This window comes from Pseudophryne corroboree, chromosome 1 (genome assembly GCF_028390025.1).
Source record: "Pseudophryne corroboree isolate aPseCor3 chromosome 1, aPseCor3.hap2, whole genome shotgun sequence".
NCBI classification, from domain to species: domain Eukaryota; kingdom Metazoa; phylum Chordata; class Amphibia; order Anura; family Myobatrachidae; genus Pseudophryne; species Pseudophryne corroboree.
In genome coordinates, this window is record NC_086444.1 from 1,161,555,703 (window position 1) to 1,161,579,876 (window position 24,174).

Genomic DNA, 24,174 nt, shown 5'->3' on the forward strand with positions numbered 1-24,174 from the left:
TAAAACTTTAAACTTTCTTGTAGACACAGGGGCGGCCAAGTCAGTGATAAATTCGACAGTGGGCATGAGAACCACTGGTAGGACAATTCCAGCCATGGGAGTAACAGGAGTAGTCCAGCACTACCCTGTTAGCAAACCAGCCGAGATTACAATAGGGCCTTTGCATACCAAGCATTCCTTTTTGCTGGCTGCATCGGCACCAACTAATCTCCTGGGTAGAGACTTACTATGTAAAATGGGTTGCGTCATTTATTGTACTCCTGAAGGTGTATTCTTGGACATCCCTGAGAATCACGCTCAGGAAGTACGAGACATGTTAGACTCCCCATCAAAATTAATGTCACATTCCATTATGACAAATAGGAATCCATCCCAAGTAGAAGAGATGACATCTCAGATACCAGAGTCACTTTGGACAAAAGATGGACAGGACACTGGATTAATGGCAAATGTAGCTCCAGTAGTTGTACAAGTAAAAGATGGTAGGATAGCTCCAAAAATCCCACAGTATCCTCTGAAGCCAGAGGTGGAGTTAGGAGTTTTTCCCGTAATAGAGCGCTTGCTACAACAGGGCATTCTAGTAAGAACGTCCAGCACAGCAAATAGTCCCATCTTCCCTGTTAAAAAGAGTGGGGGGAGGGGTTACAGGCTAGTGCAGGATCTAAGGGGGATTAACAAAATAGTTGAGAGTCAGTTCCCCGTAGTGCCTAATCCAGCTGTCATCCTAATGCAAATTCCTCCCACTGCCAAATTTTTCACTGTTATTGACCTCTGCTCCGCTTTCTTTTCGGTACCTCTGCACCCTAACAGCCAATATTTGTTTGCATTCACATACAGAGGAGTCCAATACACGTGGACTCGGTTACCCCAAGGTTTCATAGACAGTCCAAGTATATTTTCTCAAGCTTTGCATGATTGTTTACAGTCTTTCCAACCGGGGAGTGGATCAGTGTTGATACAGTACGTAGATGATCTACTACTGTGTTCTGATTCATGGGAGGCATCCCTGAAGGATACGAAACAGCTCCTGTTTCATCTTTCAGACACAGGTCACAAGGTCTCCAAAGACAAGTTGCAATTATGCCAAGCTAAGGTAAAATATTTGGGACACTGTCTAACACAAGGACTGAGACACCTGACCGCTGATAGAATCCAAGCCATTAGAGACATGACACTGCCACAAACCCAGCAACAGATCAGGACGTTTTTAGGAATGTGTGGGTATTGCCGTAATTGGATCCCAGGGTTTTCCATATTGGCGCTACCTTTGCAGGAAATGGTCTCTTCAAACAAACCTGATCGGATTTCGCATACAGACGAATCTGAAACAGCATTTGAGAGACTCAAACAGTGTCTAACGCAGGCACCAGCACTAGGTATGCCAGACTATGGGAAACCCTTTGAACTATACGGAACAGAAAGTGCTGGGTGCGCAGCAGGTGTACTAACACAAAAACACGGTGACGCCAGCAGGCCAATTGCATACTACAGCGCTCAGCTAGACACGGTAGCGCGATCCCTCTCCACATGCTTGCGTAGCGTTGCGGCGATAGCATTGCTAGTGACAAAAAGCGAAGATGTCGTGCTAGGCCACAACCTCACAATCCATACACCGCATGCGGTATCTGCCTTATTGAATTCTGCCCAAACCAGACACGTCTCATCAGCAAGGTTTACAAGATGGGAACTGGCATTAATGGCCCCAGTAAACATCACCATAAGGAGATGCAGTGCATTAAATCCTGCAACATTTCTCCCAGGTGTGCCTGGTCAGACACAAAGGGTGGAAGGTGAGAGTGATGGGGAAGGAGGATTTAATGCAAAGGAAGATACACATGATTGTATGGAATATTTGACCCAAAATTTTACCGCAAGGCCTGACATCAGTGACAATCCACTAGAAGATGCAGAACTCACGTTCTACACGGACGGTAGTTGTCACAGACAGTCAGACTCGGGAGACTTGTGTACTGGATACGCAGTCGTAGATGACCAAGACACCATAGAAGCGGAACCGCTAGGCCCACCTCACTCAGCCCAGGTTGCTGAACTGGTCGCCCTAACCAGAGCATGTGAATTGGCTAAGGGTAAGTCTGCCAATATCTACACCGATTCTAGATACGCGTTCGGGGTAGTACATGATTTCGGAGCCCTATGGCGGCTCAGAAATTTCATGACGGCGGCTGGTACACCGATAGCGCATGCAGCTCATATAAAAAGGCTTCTAACAGCGATACAGGAACCCGACAGAGTGGCTGTTATCAAATGTAACGCACATACATATAGTCAAGACCCAGTGTCACTTGGTAACAGCCGAGCAGACGAAGCCGCAAAGCTTGCAGCTGCTACCCCCACACGGACAGACACCACACAGTTGATGGTATTTAATACCATCAACACACAGAAGTTGTGTGAGATGCAGAATTTGTGTTCCACACAGGAAAGAGCAGTCTGGAAGGCAAAGGGATATGGCCAGGAGTCCTCAGGGCTCTGGACGGATGGACATGGTAAACCAGTGGCCCCCAGGGCATACCTTCCATGTCTGGCTGAAGCAGCTCACGGGCTGACTCATCTAGGCAAGGAGGGGATGTGCAAATTGGTAAGAGCATACTGGTGCGCCCCAGGATTCTCCTCTCATGCGAGTAAAAGAGCAATGTCATGCCTTACCTGTCTGAGAAAGAATATTGGAAAGGCAATACCTACAGAACCATCCCATATCCCACCTGCCGGCGGCCCTTTCCAAGTAATACAAATTGACTTCATTCAATTACCCCCATGTAGAAATTTGAAATATGTACTTGTTTGTATAGATGTTTTCTCGAATTGGGTCGAAGCTTTTCCAGCAGCTACAAATACCGCTATGTTTACAGCTAAGAAAATTGTGCAGGAATTTGTATGTAGATATGGTATCCCTAGAATCATTGAAAGTGATAGGGGTACCCATTTTACAGGTGATGTCTTTCAAGGAATGTGTAAGTTGATGGGAATTGATAGCAAGCTGCACACTCCGTACCGTCCACAGGCGAGTGCGAAGGTCGAAAGAGTGAACAGCACTATTAAAAATAAATTGAGTAAAGTAATGGCAGAGACAGGATTGACGTGGCCAGAAGCTTTACCCATTGTTTTGTATAGCATCAGAACCACTCCCAGGTCCCCTCTTAATCTGTCTCCTTTTGAAATTCTGTTTGGTCGACAACCGCATGTCATGATTAACCCTCAGGATGATTTGAAATGTAACAATGAAGTAACTGTAAAATACTTGATTAACATGAGTAAGCAGTTGAGGAATCAAAATGATAATCTGAAGTTGGTGATTCCTGATTTACCAGATAGTAATTGTCATGACATTGAACCTGGGGATTATGTAATGATACGAAATTTTCTACGCTCAGGTTGTCTTATTGATAGATGGGAAGGACCATACCAGGTCTTATTGACCAGCACCACAGCATTGAAGGTTGCTGAGAGAGAGACTTGGGTCCATTCATCCCACTGCAAAAAGGTTGCTGATCCAGAGAAGTCCCGTGATAAGGAACAGACGGTAGAGGTTGTATCACTGGAGTGTCTGTTCCAGGAGGACTGAGGCGGCACCTGAGCCTTGAAGATCGAAAGCAGCTGTCGACTCCCCTCTCCCTTTTATTGTTTTCTCCACTTCCCATCCCCTCTCCCTTAAAATTTCTTTTTCCCCCTTCTCATTCTTCTCTATTTCCTCCTCAAAGATGGACTTGCCCCAAGAGACTGTGATCCGGATTTTGATGTTAACCATGATGTTGACCAGAGCAGTCTGTTCCGGCGAGAGTACCATAGAGGTCGAGAGAGGTTCTGGAATGGGTTCCGATTATGATGATGGAGGCGTAGTTTTCCAAGATCAACCAAACCAACAAGCAAAGGCGAGTATCAGAAAACGATCCGATAGAAGAAATTGTGATGGATTGTTAGCTGAAGAAAATTGTATCTGTAGGCTCTGTGATAATCTGGTTGAAGATGGATGCATAAAGAAATGCCAATCTAGTTTTAATATCCATATGGACCGGCATCCATTGAGTGACTATCACTCCTTAGTGGGTAACGTGTTAAACCAAACAGATTGTTGGGTATGCTCTCAAGTACCTCAGGGTCACAGCAAATCAGGGCTAGTACCATTTCCTTTAACGTTAGGGGAGGTACTTGAGCTAAGTGGTGGGAGACCGGTGGACCGGAGGTTTAACATCTCCAGCCCTCCTAGTTTGAAGCTCCACCAATACCATGTGGATAGATCCCTCTTATGTTTTAACATCTCCAATCCCAGAAAACCGGGAAATTGGGAAGTGTCATGGAGCAACCTTACCATGACCTTTTCACACAGAGCAGATAGAATGCCTACAGATACAGAGCTCGTACGCCACATAGCCAGTAGAGGAAAATCTTTCCGGTATCGATATACCCTAGGAAATAGGATTACTAGAGTTGGAGAGGTATCACCAGGATACTGTGCACATATCGTACAAACCGATACGTGCATTAGGCAGATGGAAGAATTAGGGTCAGGAGATTTCACCTGGAAGGTTTGTAACATGGTCATGTCCTTCTCCGTCCCATATGTTCTCCCCGATGATGCATATTTCATATGCGGGAGAAAGGCGTACAAGTGGCTTGCCCCAAACTCTGAAGGATTGTGTTATATTGGAAAAGTATTGCCTGAAGTGATGACTGTTACACATGACAAAATGAAGGACATACACCGTGGTGCCCAAGCTCCTTATACTCACACTCACTACGAGCACCGAGTTAAAAGACAACTGTCAGAAAGGTTAGAGCATCCGGCCTCTGATCTTATCCATGAATCCACCGGGATTCAGGTTCTGGTAACGTTAGATTTCACTCGCACCGCTCGAGGTGTGATGAATTATAGATACATTTCCGCACTCGCCAATTTGTTAGATAATATCACTGAAATGTATGATGACACGTTTAGATACACTGGAAGAGAACTTCAAGCTTACAAAACAGAACTAGTTCAGCATAGGATGGTTCTTAATTATCTTACAGCAGTAACAGGCGGATATTGTGTTACATTGGCAACACAGTACGGCATAAAGTGTTGCACGTATATCACAAATAGCACCGAGGATCCGGTAGAGGTCATAGACCAAAAGATGGACGATATTCTGCAATTAAAGTGGGAATTTCGTCGAAAACACAATCTCACCCTTGCTGCTGTAGGTAATGAGCTGACTGGTTGGGTGTCATGGTTGAACCCGCGAAATTGGTTCTCCGGTTTGGGAGACTGGGCTCAAGGAGTCATAATGGATGTTGGAAAGTTTCTCCTATGTATCTTGGGTGTCGTTATATCGATTGGATTGATATTTAGATGCGGGCAGGCTTTAATGAGGTGCAAACAAAGTACAAAAGTGATGAGCTTGAGGAGTGAGGAAACCGTAATTAACCTGGATTTGATTTATGACCCAATGATAGAAACCAGAATGTGATGAAAATGCGATTATACGGTCCGTTTCTTTCACCTGTTTTTCTGCTTTTCTCCAAGATACAAAGACCCCCTTGGACGAGGAAGTTGACGAGACGCTATACAGACAACAGACAAGCACCAAAGAAGAAGATTTGACAACTTTAAATATGGACACTTGATGAACTTTGCCATGGATCCCCAGTTTCCCTAGTATTTTTAAACTCACGCTAGCCCAACATTTTTTGTAAATCTGATGGCTCAGACAAAGCTATTTGCTCATGCCCAAGGAGCAATACAGCGCAAAGAAGACGACTCTCAACAGATACCGAACACAACTTCAACAACAGATGTACATTTCCCTGACATAGAATATCATTGCATTTTTCGTAAGTGTTCTTTATCTTCATCTCTACAACCCCCAGGTAACGACACACATAGACGATAGGGAATACAGGCACAGATAGCAGCAACCACATACCTCCCCCATTCATGTATCATCAACTAAAATGTGCATCCCCATTTTGTTACAACCACAGCCGAAATGAGCTCGGTAGAGTTTGACAGCCCATCCACAGACCTGTACCACAGGATAAGAAGGAATTCAAATGTATACTTCGCAATACCTCGAAGCTTGATTTACCACACGTACGGCACGATGATACATGACCCTCCAAACATGGACTCATACACACATGCTTCTACTTTCTCACTAGGTCATACCCTTTTCACACCTACTCCTCTCTTCTTCCTTACCCCACCATGGAAATCAATTAACCCCTGACTTACATTTTTCTCCTTAAATGTTTTGTGGCAGTTATTATTGACTGCCAAAGGGTGGACTGTCAAAGTCCGAAAAATGTCTCAATGCACGTTGCCATATTTGCACCGCACACTGGTCCGCGCTGCGTGTGCGTACGCTCTCCCGTGGAGGCGCATACCCGCAATAGCGTGCACTCGCAGGCGCGGTATGCGCATTTACGGTAGAGTTTATGTGGTCGTAGCGTGCGACTCATTCGTTACATATTTTCACAATTAATGTAGTTTATAGATCATGGTCCCTTTGATAGATTCTGAAAGTTTGGTTAAAATACAATGTCCCAGAGCTGAGGAATCCCTCTTTATATCGTACGAAGGGTCTAACAGGAATCATACAGCAGTGTTTGGTACCCATCGGAAGAGTATTTAATTAGCAATATTCCGGTGTTGGTTTGGAGCGTATTAATCGCTCGTGCGAATAGTTATGGACATAAGAAGTTTATGTCCATTTCTATTATTTACTCATACTCAGGTATGCGGCGGGAAACCCAGTTTCCCACCCACCTGAGCTGTTGGAAATCGTCACAGCCCACCTGTATGAATCACCCTATGACCTTTTGTTATGATGCAGGGCCGAATTCCTTCGGCCAATGGACAATGGGATTGTAGGACCAGGAGATTGCATTGTGTGTGGGGCATAAATAGGCAGGCCGACCACATCCAGCTCTCACTCTCTCATCAACGGTTATCTGCTGATAGCCGGGAGCTGGATATCGAGGCGCAGGCGATCATACCCTTTGTGCGTAAGTTTCTCTCCGTAATCATTGTCTTTCTGTGAGCCAATTTCTATCCATCTCTCTCTCTCTCTCTCTCTCCTCTTTTCTCTTATATCTCCCATAGTATTATAGTATTGTATTGTATTGCATTTAGGTCAGTGTAGTATTGTCCTTTTGTATTTATTGTTTAGTTCTGTGGTTAGGAAGTCTCTGTTATATTGTAGTGTATCATTTGTACTGTTATCCCCTTTTACAAGTATATTAGATATAATACAGTTAATAGGCTTTGGAACCTAAACCAGTATCTGTGTATTTCCTATAGTGTTAAGTGTTCACTTGAGCGTCGGTGACGCTCAAGCAGCTTTATAGTTAGTCAGGTTACACAAGGTTGCATTTACACCCTGTACTCACATTAAGGTATTCAGTGTATTTCATTGGTATAAGGTTTTAACATAAAGGTATAGTGTTGTGAGCGTCTGCATCGCTGGTGACCTCCTCGTGGTCTCGAGCGTACGCTACGCTACAGCGAATCATTCCCCTAGACATAGCCAATAACGTGTCCTGTGATCACTGGGCCGTGAGCGAACGTGACGCTTGAGCGTCTCGCCTACGGCTGAGCGATCGTTACGCAACTAGCGTACCATTACGGTACTTCTTGAGCAAACAGCGTACAGTGTTCTTAGCTTCATAAAGGGTTGTTTATACGACAAGGAATATAGTAATTGTCAGTGCACAGGAACGAATGGAAAATAGGCACCTTCTGCCAATGTGCACAGGAATAAATGGAAAAGAGGCACTTGCGACCAATGTGCACAGGAATGAATGGGTAACAGGCACCTGCTACCAATGTGCACAGGAACGAATGGAAAAGAGGCACCTGCTACAAATGTGCACAGGAACGAATGGAAAAGAGGCACCTGCTGCCAATGTGCACAGGAACGAATGGGTAACAGGCACCTGCTACCAATGTGCACAGGAATGAATGGGTAACAGGCACCTGCTACCAATGTGCACAGGAATGAATGGGTAACAGGCACCTGCTACCAATGTGCACAGGAATGAATGTAAAAGAGGCACCTGCTGCCAATGTGCACAGGAATGAATGGAAAAGAGGCACCTGCTAACAATGGCCCTCATTCCGAGTTGTTCGCTCGCAAGCTGCTTTTAGCAGCATTGCACACGCTAAGCCGCCGCCTACTGGGAGTGAATCTTAGCTTAGCAAAATTGCGAACGAAAGATTAACAAAATTGCGAAAAGACACTTCTTAGCAGTTTCTGAGTAGCTCCACACTTACTCGGCATCTGCGATCAGTTCAGTGCTTGTCGTTCCTGGTATGACGTCACAAACACACCCAGCGTTCGCCCAGACACTCCTCTGTCTCTCCAGCCACTCCCGCGTTTTTCCCAGAAACGGTAGCGTTTTTTCGCACACACCCATAAAACGGCCTGTTTCCGCCCAGAAACACCCACTTCCTGTCAATCACATTACAATCACCAGAACGAAGAAAAAACCTTGTAATGCCGTGAGTAAAATACCTAACTGCATAGCAAATTTACTTGGCGCAGTCGCAGTGCGAACATTGTGCATGCGCATTAGCGACTAATCGCTCCGTTGCGAGAAAAAATAACGAGCGAACAACTCGGAATGACCCCCAATGTGCACAGGAATGAATGGGTAACAGGCACCTGCTACCAATGTGCACAGGAACGAATGGAAAAGAGGCACCTGCTACAAATGTGCACAGGAACGAATGGAAAAGAGGCACCTGCTGCCAATGTGCACAGGAACGAATGGGTAACAGGCACCTGCTACCAATGTGCACAGGAATGAATGGGTAACAGGCACCTGCTACCAATGTGCACAGGAACGAATGGGTAACAGGCACCTGCTACCAATGTGCACAGGAACGAATGGATAACAGGCACCTGCTACCAATGTGCACAGGAATGAATGGGTAACAGGCACCTGCTACCAATGTGCACAGGAATGAATGGGTATCAGGCACCTGCTACCAATGTGCACAGGAATGAATGGGTATCAGGCACCTGCTACCAATGTGCACAGGAATGAATGGGTAACAGGCACCTGCTACCAATGTGCACAGGAATGAATGGGTATCAGGCACCTGCTACCAATGTGCACAGGAATGAATGGGTAACAGGCACCTGCTACCAATGTGCACAGCAATGAATGGGTAACAGGCACCTGCTACCAATGTACAAAGGAATAAATGAGTAACAGACACCTGCTACTTATGTGCACAGGAACGACAGGGGAGGTGTCTAAGGGACAGCCTATCACTTAATGAGCTTTAGGCCCACCCTGGAGAATCATCATAATGTGGCCACGTCCCCTGTCCTGGTTCACGAACATAAAATGTTAGGTATGGTTCAGGAGGACTGTCCTGCTTTAGACAGGCGGTGGTGTAGTGGTTGCCCGTCTGCATGTGACGTTCTTATTTCTGTGTATGCGTAGTTCTCAGGGGATATAAATACTCTACAGTAGTGGAAATATTTGAGTTGAGGGAAAAAAAAGCCTCTTTAAATAAAAATGATGCCCTGGTGTAAATGGAAATATTTCTAATTTCATCAACTCTTTCTCTATATACTGTACAGTAAGTGTAGTACTGAGCCACATCATTCACACTGCCGCACATGGTACATCTACTATCTAAATGTGTTTCTGTCTTTCACATCTCCAGGAAGCATAAACCAATCCAGATATTATTCACAATAACTAGATTGATGGCTTTGTGAGAGATATGCATCACATAGGTTCTGCTTTGTGTGTGAGTATAATGTTTGCCATGCTTTTTGTTTGTTACTAGATAAAATATATTCACTGTCTGCTGTAATCTTTCAGGCAGGGCGGAAATAACACATCTATTTTCCCCCACTATCTTTGTAACAGATGCGCGGTGAGCTTAATCTGCCGGCATTATGCAGCTTTTGTGCCTGGGAAACGCATGTTTTTCTCATTTGAACAAATAAGGCAATGCATATTGCTGAGCGAGAGAAGGTTCACATTAACATAATAACATATTATCCTTCTCTGCTCCAGGAAAGTCTATATCTCAGCCATGTCGTATGCACCCAGTGGCCACTTTACTAGGTGCACCTTCCAAATACTGGACAGGACCCTCTTTGCCCCTGTACTAAGGTGGTGCTGCCATGCGTGGACCTGGAGGTGGCATCCTGCATGCAAAGGACAGTCCGGGCATGTACCCTGCAGCCTGTACAACCGAACAGACCATCCTAAATATGTTCCGGGCAGTGCCGCACTTCCCTGTACCTGCTGTCATGCCCCGTTGGCATAACATGCAAGCGATACCGCAAGACCCATTCTGCACTTGTGTAGAACAGGTCCTGCGCCTGTACAAACCCCAAACATCTTATTTGTATGCAAACCATTGGGTTTACTTTATATACAATCTGAATTAGGCCCTATGTACAGAGCTCTGATCTACTGATGATGGCATAATGTGGAACTCACATTGTGGTGACAGCCAGGGCCGGTTCTAGCCCTTGTGGCGCCCAGATGAAAATAGGGGCGTGGCTTCATACAGGGGTGTAGTCAGTTGTGTCCTTTGTAGAGTTGTGCCCCCAGTTGAGTAGCAAATACAAATTACTTAATACTTACTATACAAAAAAATACAAAATTACTTAATACTTACTATCCCCGCTCCTGATTCCCGACCGCTGCTGACCTTCGCTGCCGACCTCCGGCGGCGCCGCTCCTCGGATCTATGGGAGAGACGTCATGACGTCTCTCCCATAGCACAGCATAGACACTAGAGGTCAATTATGACCCCTAGCATCTATGTGCCAGTCCCACAATGCTGTGCGGTGCGCAATGATGTAATCACACACCACAAAGCAAAGGTCCTCTCCACGAAGGGAAATTAGATGGGTAGCATCTAGTTTCCTTCACAGCACCGCACAGCACCGGGGGGCACTGACCAACAGTAGCGGATCTTGCCATGGCGGCGGCGCCCTCCGGGCAAAAATCCTGTGTGCCCGTAGCAAGATCCGCTACTGGTGACCGCTATATAATGAGGAGGCCATGTGCTGGTTACCACTGTATATTGCAGAGTCAATTTTACTTGTGACCATGGTACAATGCAGAGACCATATTCTTAAGAGCACAATATAGTGCAGGCCCTATTCTGAGGACTACCAGGGCTGTCAAAAATGTACACGGCCCCGATACTTTAGGGGGTCATGGCCAAACACAGGAGGCATGCCCATGTCCCTTCCCAAAAAAAAATCTGTGAAAATTTTTTGGCTGGAAACTTGTGTACAGGCTTGAGGGTGTAGCAGAGTTTCTGTACACACCTCGGATGCCTTGCAACCACGAACAACTTGATGGAGTGTTTTGTTGCGGATAAAGCAGGTATATCTGTACTCACTCTTATACACACTGTTAGGTGGAGCTTGTGCAGAGCATGGTGTCATACAGCTCAGCAGCCGGTAAGTGTATGCAGGTACTGTGCCAGTGCAGGATGCTGTAGCAGCGGTTATATCACAGGTAAACATGGGTCTCACTGAAGCTAAGTGGCAGACTACTGTCTCCCACTTTGGCACTCTCACAGTCTCAAGATGACACTGCACATACTCAATAGCATACCCTCCAGCTGTACCTTTTTAATAGGTACAGTACCTTTTTTTTATGGTCTGTACCGATTTTTGGCTCTCCAGACTTCCATTGAAAGTATAGGAAAAGGGGCGTGACCACGCCCCCTTTACCCGTGGTCAAGCACCCTTTTCTAATTTTTACTGATTTTTATGTGTAAAATGTTGGAGGGTATGCAATAGTATACCCTGCAGACATCTTGGTACAGAGAATGAAGCTTTCCTTGAGGAGTAGTAATATGGAGTCTGCGCAGTAGCACACTCCACTTTCTGCATCCGCCCTCTACAAGTTTTTCCATGTTACACCAACATTCAAATAAATCTTTCTCGTAGTGACCGGAAAAGGAAACGGGGTTATACACATAAGAAAACATCAACATATCACATGACTTTGATCCATTCTTCTTGATAGACACATCAGCAAGAGTCCCCTCACTGATTGCATGGACTCCTACAACAGTCTCTTGACTCACAAAACTCAGGACTGCTGTCAATCTTACAATTTGTGATATCTTCCTCACTTGTGACCTTTAAATCTTACAAAGTACCTTTGTGTGAGGGCAATGCTGGCAGCCTGAGGCTTTTATGTCCAAGTTTATTCAAGTATAAACCCTTTTCTTGGCAAAAAATAATGCAAATTAACTCATATGTTTCAAGAGAAGTAAACAGAGCTATGGGTTAATGTGTCTGCGAAACAAAGACACTTTCCGTGGATTTCAGGCTTAAACAGAGGGGCTGATTCAGACCTGATTGCTAGGCTTCGTTTTCTCACAGCCTGTGGTCAGATCCGAACTGCGCATACATATGCACCGCAATGCGCAGACGCGACGGACCGCAACAACGGGTATCGCCGGTCAGCGACGGGATGTTGCGAAATTTCCAAACACACTGGCGATCGCAAGGAGATTGACAGGAAGAGGCCGTTTGTGGGTGGCAACTGACCATTTTCTGGGAGTGTTTGGAAAAACGCAGGCGTGCAGGGAGGGTTCCTGACATTAATTCCAGTCCCAGATAGGCTGATGTGATCGCAGCGGCAGAGTAAGTCCTGGGCTGCGCAGAGACTGCACAAAATCAGTTTGTGCAGCTCTGCTACACATGCGATCGCACACTTGCACAGCGAAAATACACCCCCCCTGTAGGCGGTGACTATCTGATCACAGCAGTGCAAAAATAGCTGCCTAGCAATCAGGTCTGAATTACCCCCCGAAACTCCTGTTAAGTGCAGTCTGTAAATTATTAGTCCCAGATGACATATTAGCCCTCAGTTAATTACTGTGGCTAATTGAATCTGGCTCTTGGACTTCCACTCATACCAGCTGGATTTTGACTTTGGCTTCTGGATATCTTGAGTCTCACTGAATGCAATATTTGACAATGTCTTCACCATACCTCTTAGGTGGCTTGCAAAGCCAATATTTGAACTTGTAGAATACCTTTTCTTTGGTTGAATGTCCATGCTGGTAGCCTCTGGTTCAGATACATCTGCAATTGCTGGCATGTCCTCTGACACATACTTGTTTTGCATATCAACATTCAGTTGTTCTGGGACCTGCGCTGTTTCTTTGAATATGACATTTCTAAACTTAACAAGCTTTTTTGTACTTGGATTCCATGGACTTTAACTTTTGCAATCATGGCAGTTGCAAAGCGTGATGCATTTCACTGATTTTGAATCCAGCCTGTGTCTTCTTTCTATTGGTACATGTATGTAGACAATACTTCCAAAAGTTCTGAGATGTTTTACACTTAGTTTTCTCTTTGACCAAGCATCTATACAGTAGGTACTATGGGAATCAGTACGAGATCCCGCCGGACGCGATCCCGGCGGCCTTAATACCGACACCGGGATCCCGACCAGCACAATCCCGACAGGGGCTTACGGGCTCACTGTGCTCACCACACTGCGAGCACACTAATTTATTCTCCCTCTATGGGTGTCGTGGACACCCACAGAGGGAGAATATGTTGGGATTGTGCCGGTTGGGATCCCGGTGTTCGTATTCCGACCACCGGGATCCCTTCCGGCAGGATCTTGACCGCATCCCGTATTATGTCCATTAGGGTAACTGTAGAACTTTTTTTTTAAATTAGATAAACTGCCCTGGACACTGCTTCTGCCCAAAACTGTTGGTCTAGGTCTGCATCCTTCAGCATACATCTTTCTTGCTTTCTCCACCGGTTTATGGTTCAAATGTTTACTAACACCATTTAGCTCAGGAGTATAGGCAAGGGTCAACCGATGCTCCAGTCCATGATTTTTCAAGAATTGCTCCACCTGTTGAGATGCTCTCCACCATTATCAGATCTCAAGGTGAGTCTGTGACCTGTTTGATTTTCTACAAATCTTTGGTAGTCTGCAATTTTCTTTGCTAATGAATCAATAGTGAAATAAACATTTGCAAAGAAATATATAGAAACATTAATAGCAAGACTTAAGGTGTGTACACACGGTGAGATTTTTTCTTTCGATTTTGACTATATAGTCAAAATCGCAAGAAAAGTTAGTGCATAATAAAGGTTATACTACATTCAGTACAGTAAAGGTGTGTACACACGGTGAGATTCGGTCTAACCCTGATTCTCACTATGCGATAGGGACTGTGGTCAGTATCGCAGGCATAGATGACTGTGCGATACTGACTATGTACGATTTTGGCTAAGTGTCAATTTTGACTATACTTTTAAACTAGATAGTCAAAACTGACTTGCCTGCACAGTCTATCTAGGCTTGCGATACCGACCTCGCGGGACATTGCATCGGGATCGCAAGGTGAATCCTGCAGGTAAGGGGGGAAATTGGAGAGTGTTTAGGTTTAGGCTGGGGGGAAAGGTTAGGGTTAGGCTGTGGGGAGGGGGGATTTGAGTTATGCGCCCTGGGGAAGGTTAGGTTTTGGCTACAGGTAAGGAGGGCAGTGGCGGTTCTTGCCACGGGCAAGCAGGACTTTTGCCCGGGGCGCCGCCTTCCGGAGGGCGCTGGCGCCATCCGGAGGGCGCCGCACCGTGGCAAGATCCGCCACTGCTGCCCGCTGTGTCCCCCGTCCGCCTCCGCTGCCCGCTGCCGTCCCCGTCCTCGGCGCCTCCTGTGAAGGGAACTAGACGCTATGCGTCTAGTTTCCCTTCGTGGAGAGTAACTGCTGAGCGGTGCGCGATGACGTCATCGCGCACCGCACAGCAAAGGTCCTCTCCACGAAGGGAACTAGACGCATAGCGTCTAGTTTCTCTTCGTGGAGAGGACCTTTTGCTGTGCGGTGCGCGATGACGTCATCGCGCACCGCTCAGCATTCAAGCGGCGCTTTCAATGTACAGGGGGCGTGACTCACCACGCCCCCTGTATTAGGCCACGCCCCTTTCCTGCCCGGAGCGCTCTGCGCCCTTGAACCGGCCCTGAAGGAGGGTTAGGGGGCCATTGGGGAAAGATAACTATACTTACCTTTCCCCTGTCGGGATTTCCACCATCCGGGTGATGTGGATGGTATTTTGACAACCGGCATCCCGATTTCTGGCATTTCATACCTAACGCTTTTTCACATTGTGCACGCCATACAGTATTCCTCAAAATCTTCCCCTGATTAGTCTTCCTACCAAATTTGGTGGTTAGATGGAGCCACAGGTGGCTCTGAATAGGGGAAGATTAATTATAGCCGCTCTGTACATATAATTTCATGGTAGAAAATTTGGGATAAAATTTTTGTTTATTAAAAATACATTAAAGGTGCTTTAAACTTAAAGCTTCTTTTATAATATAAAACTGGTATTTAAACCATGTTGTGTCTTTATACCATCCATACACACATAGGGGGTCATTCCGAGTTGTTCGCTCGTTATTTTTTTTCGCTACGGAGCTATTAGTCGCAAACTGCACATGCGCAATGTACGCAGTGCGCCTGCGCCAAGTAAATTAGCAAAAAAGTTTGGTATTTTACTCACGGCGTAACAAAGTTTTTTCATCGTTCTGCTGATCGTAGTGTGATTGACAGGAAGTGGGTGTTTCTTGGCGGAAACTGACCGTTTTCTGGGAGTGTGCGGAAAAACGCAGGCGTTTCAGGGAAAAATGCGGGAGTGTCTGGAGAAACGGGGGAGTGGCTGGCCGAACGCTGGGCGTGTGTGTGACGTCAAACCAGGAACGAAACTGACTGAACTGATCGCTATGTGTGAGTAAGTCTCAAGCTACTTACATTTATTTTCGCAATTCTGCTAATCTTTCGTTCGCAATTCTGCTAAGCTAAGATACACTCCCAGAGGGCGGCGGCTTAGCGTGTGCAATGCTGCTAAAAGCAGCTAGCGAGCGAACAATTCGGAATCACCCCCATAGTTTTACAACGGACGCATGCAAGATTTAACTAAACATTTTTTCCATTTCCCTAATTTCTTACAGTTTGAAAATGTTTTGACCTAGCTCTATGGTACATTATATTCTACAGTTCTCTATTGTCTTTCGGGGGTCATTCCGAGTTGTTCGCTCGTTATTTTTTTCTCGCAACGGAGCGATTAGTCGCTAATGCGCATACGCAATGTCCGCAGTGCGACTGCGCCAAGTAAATTTGCTATGCAGTTAGGTATATTACTCACGGCATTACGGTTTTTTTTCTTCGTTCTGGTGATCGTAGTGTGATTGACAGGAAGTGGGTGTTTCTGGGCGGAAACTGGCCGTTTTATGGGAGTGTGTGAAAAAACGCTACCATTTCTGGGAAAAACGCGGGAGTGGCTGGAGAAACGGAGGAGTGTCTGGGCGAACGCTGGGTGTGTTTGTGACGTCAAACCAGGAACGACAAGCACTGAACTGATCGCACTGGCAGAGTAAGTCTCGAGCTACTCAGAAACTGCACAGAGAAGTCTTTTCGCAATATTGCGAATCTTTCGTTCGCAATTTTGATAAGCTAAGATTCACTCCCAGTAGGCGGCGGCTTAGCGTGTGCAAAGCTGCTAAAAGCAGCTTGCGAGCGAACAACTCGGAATGACCCCCCTCATGTGCAATAATAAACAAACAAACAAAAATTACATTTAGACAATCTAAAATTAAGAAATATCTCTTACACAATTTTTAAAGAATGAACTGTGTTTCTTATTTAAAAAAAATAAAAATCTTACTCTTTTCTTACAACATTTCTTTTACATCCTAGAGGATAGTGGGGTCCACATTAGTACCACGGGGTATAGACGGGTCCACTATGAGCCTTGGGAACGTTAAGAAATCAATAGTGTGCACTGGCTCCTCCCTCTATGCCCCTCCTACCAGACTCAGTTTAGAAAATGTGCCCGAAGGAGCCGGTCACGCTTAGGGAAGCTCCTGAAGAGTTTTCTGCATTTATTTTTTGTTTGTTGTTTTCAGGCAGGGCTGATTGGCACCAGCCTGCCTGCTTCGTGGACTTAGGGGGGAGAACGGCCCAACTTCCTGAAGAGTTAATGGTCCCGTTCCCTGCTGACAGAACACTGAGCTCCTGAGGGAGTCATTCGCAAGCCCCACCACGGCGAGCATACCCTCCCACAGCACGCCGCCACCCCTAACAGAGTCAGAAGATAGAAGAGTGGTGAGTACAGCGCCGGCGTCCCGGTTAGCGGGTCGCCGGCGGGAATGGCAGCACAAGGGTAGGAGCACAGCACTGCTGCAGGCTGCGCTCCGGGGGCTCAGTAAGGTGATACACTTGGATGTGTCCATGCTGTGAGGCAGGCGCGCTGAGCCACCAATGAAACCCAGATCTGGCCACTTACCTAACAGAGGGTTTTTACCCTCTGATAGCCACAAAAAGTCCTCAGGCCAGTATAAAAATGCGGGAAGCTGCACGCCATTATGTGGGCGGGGCTTCACTATGAGCGGATCCAACAGCTCACCAGTGCCATTTTCCCTCTGCAGCTTGTGCTGACAGGATACACAGGGAAGTGCAGCTCCTCCACAAGGCCAGCTGAGTTTTACTTACTTAAGTGCACTGTGTGGCTGGCTCCGGCTTCTGTATTTCCCTGCGGGCTCTGTGTGGGTTAAAACTGTGCTTTCACCTTCTGTGTGTGTGTATCCCTTCCAGTTGCCATGTCCAGGGACTGCATTCCTGCACAGCAGAGTGTCTGTCCTCCCCAGGAGACTCACTGCCCTGTACTCAGGATAGTGCACATTTCCAGGCCAGTGGGGCTGAACCCCCATGGTTAGATTCCATTAAAGGGATGATATCTAATATTTCTACAAAATTATCCCATTCTGAAAAAGAGACGCAATTCTTAAGACAGTCTATGGATGACCTGATCAACAGAGATTCAGTTCCCATGCCAGCGTCTCAGGTCCCCGCCATTTGCCCACAAAAGCGTACTCTGGCTCAGCTCATGCAGGCTGATACTGATGACGATACATCAGACCCAGAGGAGAGTGAGGTGGATGCGACTGGGGGGATGCTGTCCTGTCACAAGGAATACAGGCTCTGATAAAAGCTATCAGAAATGTCCTGCACATTCCGACAAGGCGGCGGAGGTAGAGGAGGAATCTTAACTTAATTTAATGTAAAAAATAAATTCTCAACAACTTTTCCTGCATCCAAGGAATTGAATGCCCTATTTGAAGAAACTTGGGCTAATCCTGATAAAAAGTTTCAGATCCCTAAAAGATTGATTACATCTTTTCCCTTTCCTCTGGAAGATAGAAAGAAATGGGAAAACCCGCCGATTGTTCGGTATCTAGGTTGTCACGTAAGATAGTCTTACCTGTTCCTGGGGAAGCATCCTTAAAAGGATACGGCTGACCGCAAGATTGAGACCACTCTCAAATCTCTATACACTGCTGCGGGGGTGGCGCAGAGACCCACTATTGCTTGTGCATGGATCACTAAGGCCATTGCTAAGTGGTCAGGTAACCTAATTGACGAATTAGATTCCTTATCCAGGGGGGAAATAATTTTACTCCTACAGCATGTACAAGACTCTGCTAACTTTATTGTGGAGGCCATAAAGGAAATTGATTTGCTCAACGCACGCACCACTGCCATGGCAGTGTCAGCACAAAGGGGCTTGTGGACTGTGGATGCGGATTCCAGGAAAGGCGTGGAAAGCCTACCATTCACAGGTGGGGCTCTTTTTTGGAGATGAACTGGATAAGTGGATATCCAAGGCTACGGCGGGTAAGTCTACGTACCTTCCTTTTGCAGCACCGCCAGCTAGGAAAACCTACTCTGCTCCAACTCTGCAGTCCTTTCGGACAGCAACATTTAAAAACAAACCCAAGGGTTCTTCTACAGCAGCCGTGGCCAACCCGCGGCTCTCGAGCCGCATGCGGCTCTTTCTACCTCCGCATGCGGCTCAGCTCCCTGCTCCTGCCTTCTGGCTCCCGCTGCACTGAACCCTGCTAAGAGCGCTGGCCCATGAGCCAATCAGAGCTCACGGACCAGCAGCAGTGACCCCTGATTGGCTGCCGGACCGCAAGCTCTGATTGGCTCACGGCCGGCGCCATAATTATTATGCATAAGAGACTTGCCGAGGGGCAGGGGAGGCATGCCCTCTCCTCCCCTCAGGCTCAGAGGCGGGCGGCAGCTCTGCTGTAGCTGCCCAGACGACCAGCCCTCAGCAGCCGCACAGACCAGCCATCAGCAGCAACCCAGGCCAGCCCTCAGCAGCCTCCCTGACCAGCAGCCCAGCGACAGTGGTGAGTAGTGAGCATTATTGGGGGGATTATTTATGTGTGGCACTGCACTGGGGAATGATTTGTATGTGGCACTGCAGCATGGTGATTAGCACTTGGGGGATGCACTGTGGAAACGTGTATCTGGCCCTGGGGGCAAATCTGGCACTGTGGTGGCATGTGTATCTGGCACTGTGGGGGCATGGGTATCTGGCATTGGGGGCTTATCTGGCACTGTGGAGACATGTGTATCTGGCACTGGGTCATATACAGTATGTATCTGGCACTGTGAGGACATGTGTATCTGTCACTGGGTCATATACAGTATGTATCTGGCACTGTGGGGACATATGTATCTGGCACTGGGAGCATATACTGTATGTATCTGGCACTATGGGACGTGTATCTGGCACTGGGGCATATATGTAATGTATCTGACATTGTGGGGACATGTGTATCTGGCACTAGGGGCATATCTGGCACTGTGGGGCATATATGTATCTGGCACTGTGGGGGCATGTGTATCTGGCACTGTGGGGACATGGGTATCTGGCATTGGGGGCTTATCTGGCACTGTGGGGACATGTGTATCTGGCACTGGGTCATATACAGTATGAATCTGGCACTGTGGGGACATGTGTATCTGGCACTGGGGGCATATACTGTATGTATCTGGCACTGTGGGACGTGTATCTGGCACTGGGGACATATCTGGCACTGTGGGGCATATATGTATCTGGCACTGTGGGGGCATGTGTATCTGGCACTGGGGGGCATATACTGTATGTATCTGGCACTGTGGGACGTGTATCTGGCACTGGGGGCATATCTGGCACTGTGGGGCATATATGTATCTGGCACTGTGGGGGCATGTGTATCTGGCAGTGGGGGCATATATGTATCTGGCACTGTGGGGACATGTGTAACTGGCACTGGGGTCGTATCTGGCACTGGGGGAATATCTGGCACTGTGGGGCATATATGTATCTGGCACTGTGGGGGCATGTGTAGCTGGCATTGGGGGCATATATGTATCTGGCACTGTGGGGACATGTGTATCTGGCACTGGGGGCATATCTGGCACTGTGGGGCATATATGTATCTGGCACTGTGGGGACGTGTATCTGGCACTGTGGGAGCACCCATTTTTTGGCATTTTTTTATATGTATGTGGCACTGTACTGGGGCAATATATGTATGTGGCACTGTACAATATGACTAAAAACGAGGTTATGACACAAGGTCATACTACTACAAACATCATACAGAAAGGTGTGCACACAAAAATGGTGTGTGGCATTATGACAACTAGGCCACACACCCATTTTTGCATGCGCGCCTTTGGTGCGCGCATGATAGTGGCTCTTATCCTTCACTACAGATCTTTTCTGGCTTCTTTGCCTCTGACTGGTTGGCCACCCCTGTTCTACAGCAATCAAAGGCAATAAGGGTAAACCCAGAAAACCAGCAGCTGCAGGTTCTCCGGAACAGACCTCCGGATATGCTTCCTCAAAGCCTTCAGCATGATGGTGGACCGCACTGCCTGGAAGATAGGCAGGTGGGAGCCCGGTTACATTATTTCGGACACATTTGGGCGGCATCTTGCCAGGATCCCTAGGTCACAGACCTTGTCACCCAGGGATACAGACTGGAGTTTCAGGAACTCCCACCTCACAGATTCTTCAAGTCAGGCTTATCAGCTTCTCCAGAAGCAAGTATGACTTTACAGGCAGCCATTCAAAAACTGGTACAGTCTCAGGTCATTGTCCCAGTTCCACGTCCACTACAAACCAAGGGTTATTACTCCAACCTGTTTGTGGTTCCGAAACCGGATGGTTCTGTAAGGCCCATCTTAAACCTCAAATCACTGAACCCGTACTTGTGGGTGTTCAAGTTCAAGATGGAGTCTCTGAGAGCGGTGATCTCAGGTCTGGAGGAAGGGAAATTTCTGGTGTCTCTGGACATCAAGGATATGTATTCCGATTTGGCCGCCTCATCGGGCTTATCTAAGGTTTGCAGTACAGGACTGTCACTACCGTTCCAGGTACTGCAATTTGGCCTCTCCACGGCTCTGAGGGTATTTACCAAGGTAATGGCAAAAATTATGTTTCTCCTCCGCAAGCAGGGAGTGAACATTTTACCATACCTGGACGACCTGCTGATCAGAGCACCATCCAGGGAGAGGTTGTTTGACAGCATTGTCCTCTCAACCCGGCTACTCCAGGATCACGGGTGGATTCTGAACCTGCCCAAATCCCACCTGGAACCAACACGGAGGCTTCCGTTCCTGGGGATGAGCCTGGATACAGAGGTACAGAAGGTATTCCTTCTGCTGGAAAAGGCGTTTGTAATCCAGTTGATGGTGCGAGATGTTCTCTAGCCAACACGGATATTGGTGCATCTCTGTATTCGCCTTCTGGGGTAGATGGTCGCCTCTTATGAGGCTCTGCAGTACGGAAGGTTTCATGGGAGGCCCTTCCAGCTGTATCTGTTGGACAAATGGTCCGGATCGCATCTTCATATGCAGCAGGGGATACGTCTGTCGCCAAAAGCCAGGATTTCTCTTCTGTTCGGGATTCAAAATTGGATTCTGCTGACTACAGACGCAAGTCTCAGAGGTTGGGGAGCGGTAACCCAGGGGGAAAGGTCAAGTCAGGAAGCCATTCTTCCGATCAATGTTCTGGAACTAAGGGCCATATACAATGCCCTTCTACAGGCAGCACATCTTCTTCAAGATCACGCCATTCAGGTTCAGTCGGACAATGTGACGGCAGTGATGTACATAAACCGACAGGGCGGTACGAAGAGCAGTGCGGCAATGTCTGTCGGCAATCTTCATTTCGGGAGTGGACAACTGGGAAGCAGACTTCCTCAGCAGACACGACCTCCACCCAGGAGAGTGGGGCCTTCACCCGCAGGTGTTTGAGTCCTTAACGCGTCGGTGGGGGATTCCACAAATAGACATGATGGCCTCTCTTCTCAACAAGAAGCTAAAGCGGTATTGTTCCAGGTCAAGGGACCCACAAGCAGTAGTGGTGGATGCTCTGGTGACTCCATGGGTCTACCAGATGGTTTACGTGTTCCCACCTCTTCCATTGATCCCAAGAATTCTCAAAAGAACAAAAAGGGAAAAAGTTCAAGCAATTCTCATTGCTCCGGATTGGCCAAGAATGGCCTGGTACGTGAATCTACTGGAGATGGTCCTAGAGAACCCGTAACCTCTGCCTCTTCGAGAGGATCTTCTACAACAGGGGCCGTTCGTCTATCACGACTTACCGTGGCTCCGTTTGACGGCATGGAAGTTGAGCGTCACATTCTAGCCCGGAAAGGCATTTCGGACAGCGTTATTCCAACCCTGATCCAAGCCCGGAAAGGGATAACGTCTAAACATTACCACCTTATTTAGAAAAAATATGTCTCGTGGTGTGAACACAGGAAATTTCCTGCAGTAGAATTTCATCTGGGACGTTTTCTCCTTTCTCTACAGTCAGAAGTGGATGTGGGCCTACGTTTGGGCTCCTTGAAAGTCCAGATTTCGGCCTTGTCCATTTTCTTCCAGAAGCAATTGGTTTCCCTCCCTGAGGTTCAGACATTCTTGAAGGGTGTTCTGCACATCCAATCGCCCTTTGTGCCTCCCACGGCACCTTGGGATCTGACCATGGTGTTGCAGTTTCTACAATCGGACTGGTTTGAACCTTTACAGGAGGTTGACGTAAAGTCTCTTACGTGGAAGACTGTTACACTGTTGGCCTTAGCTTCCGCAAGGCGTGTGTCTGAACTGGGGGTGTTGTCTCACAAAAGCCCTTATTTGATTTTTCATGAGGATAGTGCTGAACTCAGAACTCGTCAGCAATTTCTTCCTAAGGTGGTGTCTGCATTTCATATCAACCAACCTATTGTGGTTCTGGTGCTTACTGACACCTCTGCTACCTCAAAGTCCTTGGATGTTGTGAGGGCTTTGAAGATCTACGTGAAGAGGACAGCTCGTGACAGCAAATCGGACTTGCTGTTGTTGTCTGTGATCCCAAGAAAATTGGGTGTCCTGCTTCAGAGCAGTCTATTGCTCGCTGGATCAGGCTTTTCTATCCAGCATGCTTATTCTACTGCAGGATTGCCGGTTCCTAGAGTACAGGCCCACTCTACTATGTCAGTGGGTTCTTCCTGGGCGGCTGCCCAGGGTGTCTCAGCTTTACAGCTCTGCGGGCGGCTACTTGTTCAGGATTGAACACGTTTGCTAACTTCTACAAGTTCGATACTTTGGCCTTCAGTTTGGTCAATCAGTTCTGCAGGACCCTCAGCACTCTCCCACCCGGTTTGGGAGCTTTGGTACATCTCCATGGTACTAATCTGGACCCCAGTATCCTCTAGGATGTAAGAGAAAATAGGATTTGAATTACCTACCGGTAAATCCTTTTCTCGTAGTCCGTAGAGGATACTGGGCACCCATCCAGTGCTTCGTGTTTCCTGCATTGTTACTTTGTTAAGTAATGTTTTTGGTTCAGCTGTTGCTGTTCCTGTTCAGGTTTGGTTAGCATGGCTTTCCTCTTGTTTGTGTGTGCTGGTTCGAATCTCACCACTGTTCTGTTACATTATTCCTCAGAATATGTCCATCTCCTTGGGCACAGGTTCTACACTGAGTCTGGTAGGAGGGGCATAGAAGGAGGAGCCAGTGCACACTATTGATTTCTTAAAGTGTCCAAGGCTCTTAGTGGACCCGTCTATACCCCATGGTACTAATGTGGACCCCAGTATCCTCTATGGACTACGAGAAAAAGATTTACCGGTAGGTAATTAAAATCCTATTTTTTCCTGTTATTTTTAGCAAACAAACGCCATAGACCTATCAGCCACTGTTGGGAAATACAAAAGACAATTCAGTAAATAATAAGGTTTTACAGACAGAGTTCCGATGTTATTCTGTAGCATTTAGAAAAACAAGATATCCTGTTTCAACAAGAAACAGAACCAATC